Genomic DNA, 2,805 nt, shown 5'->3' on the forward strand with positions numbered 1-2,805 from the left:
AAAGCTGACGTAATATCGGAACTAGAAAAGAAGGTCGAGTCCTATTAAGAAATATTAAATATGAAGCACGTTATCGGAACTATGGAAAACAGAATAGGTGACCTCTAAAATCGGAACCGCCGGTCCAATCTCATTGTTTACGGTTTAGTAGAATAGGAAGAAGAAACAAGCGAACGCCTGGAACAAGCCATAAACAATTATTTTATTGGACAAAAACTCGACCTTGAGCCAGTTGTGATTAAAAGTATACATCGATTGGGCTATGCTCAGCCAATCAAGACCAGGCCAGTTATTTTTAAACTACTGCCCTCCTGGGCAGTAGTTTAAAACGTAATGTTAAAAAATATTGCGGTTGTCATAATAAAAAAATATTGTGAAAAGCGCAATATTAAACAAAGGATACAAATGGAAGAACATTGGTCTTTCCATTGGTGAAGATTTTTCACGCAAAATTTAGGAAGTCAAGAAAAAGCTTTCGAACAGCGCAAAACAAGACCGACAAAAACACGACAAGGTATCACTCGCTTTTGACAAACTGTGTATTAATGGCCAAGCCTTCGTATTGAACGATGAGAAAAATGACCAAGTGCTTCTCCAAAAAAAGGACGTCGCTAGACGCCGACCTTTCACTCGCCCAAACACGCAGCGAAAGAAATGCCTTAAATAAATAGAAATTGTAGGAGTATCTTAAAGTTGAAGCTCTCGAAAATCTTTTGCTTGAATATCAACCTGATATTGTGGTAAGTACTGAAACAAGGCTCACACCGGATATCTACCACCCCGAAATCGCGCCACCAAATTACTCCGTTTTTCGCAAGGACCGTCTAACACGCGGTGATGGCATTGCTATACTTGTAATTTTTTTTTCTTTCTTCGTTTTGCCATATGATTAAGAAGCAGAGGCTGTGTTTTGCAAACTTTCATGTGACTCAGGGACCGCGTTCATCGGATATGCTTGTCAAAGCCTGTCATCCAATCATCAAAGCATGTCCGCTATTCAAGAGTTTCTGCAAAAGCAAGTGCGAAATTCGAGAATATTGCTGATGGGTGATTTCAACCTTGCTGACTTAAAGTTGTATACAATGGATCACTCATCATCAGCCTCAGATTCCCTATTTGACATCATGCTAGCAAATCGTCATTATAATCCTCATCATCATTATCAGCCTATATGTATGTCCACTGCAGGACGAAGGCCCTCTCCCTGCGATCTCCAATCATGGTTATATGTTGGCATATAACCTTCAACAAATCGTGACTAAACCTACACGTACACAGGGCACAGTAAAAAACATTCTCGACCTTATTCTTGTCAGCCAACACTTCCAGATACGAGGTATCAAATCAGATATTATTCAAGGCATCTCAGACCACGATATACCAGTATGCGATTTGCCATTTAGCAGCACAATAACGAATCATAGCTAAGTTTCTGTGATAATCAACTTTCACAAAGCTGATGACAGCAGTCTGCTAATCAAATTAGACCACGACTTTCATAGCTTTTCACAGCTGGCATCTGACGCATCCTATGATATAAATACTCTTAGGATTACGTTGAAATCGATTGTATTTTTTTGTATTCATAAGTTTATTCTCAAAAAAAGTAAAAAGACAGAGAACGTCAAACCCATGGATCACGCGAGAGGTTATTCAATCGAAGCGCCGAGTTAATCGGCTTCGTAAAACAGCAAAGAATAATCCAAGGCAGTCGAGAACTTCGAAACTCCTGTACGCTATAGCACATCTCAGAAATAAAACCAAGGCAGCAAAAGAATATTAGTTTAACGTAACTCTTCCAAACTTCCTTACAAATAATCCCTACAGGTTCTGGAAGCACTTCAGTAGAAACATTATAGAACCATGCCAATCTGCAGAACAAAACCAAATGAAGGCTGATTCGTTCAACAGTTTTTTTCCGGTCATTATTTTCAGTGCAAATTGAGAGTATACCCTCGGGTAATCCGGGCATTACTATGAGCATCGATAACCTAAACATTACAGTTGCAGGTATCTTAAACCTACTGTTGAACACTGATTCTAAGAAATCTAGTGGCCCCGATGCGATTCCACACGACTTTCTTAAAAGGTACGCAGAATGGTGCAGCAGATATCTCGGCTTAGTTTTCAGAAAATCATTCTAATTAGCACAATTACCGTCAGACTGGAAAATAGCTCAATTTATACTAATACATAAGTCCGGAAATAAAGGTATAGCATCAAACTATGGGTCGTATCTGTTACTAGTACATCGCGCAAACTCCTACAGCATATTATTTTTAAACACATCACAGTTTTCCATCGACGAGTAAACTTTCTTTCTCCTAACCAGCATGGATTCTTAAATGGCTTATCTACTATTACACAATTGACTGAAGTTGTACACCACCTTGCGCTTAGCCTGAATAACCGTTGACAGACAGATGTGGTTCTACTAGACCTATCGAAAGCACCTGTTAGTGTATGCCACAACAAGCCAATTGCGAAAGTAGAAGGCGTTTTAGGTAACGGCCCACCGCCTGTTGGATTAAAACGTTTTTGTTAAACCGGAAGTAATTTGTACTCACCGAGGCATCATGTCGTTCACCAAACGTTTTCGGCTCGTAACACGGGTTAGTTTTTCATGATTTAAGAGTTATGACCTGACTTTGTTAGTTGTGCCGTGCCCACGGACGTGTCTATCAATAGCATACGATTGCCTTTGTGTCTGTAAACTGCTTTTTTGCGGGGACATCGAACTAACCCCTGGTCACTCTGTTGAGTTAATATTTGCATGACTTCAATCTGGACAAGCCAGAATCTTAT

This window comes from Dermacentor silvarum, chromosome 3 (genome assembly GCF_013339745.2).
Source record: "Dermacentor silvarum isolate Dsil-2018 chromosome 3, BIME_Dsil_1.4, whole genome shotgun sequence".
In the NCBI taxonomy this organism is placed as follows: domain Eukaryota; kingdom Metazoa; phylum Arthropoda; class Arachnida; order Ixodida; family Ixodidae; genus Dermacentor; species Dermacentor silvarum.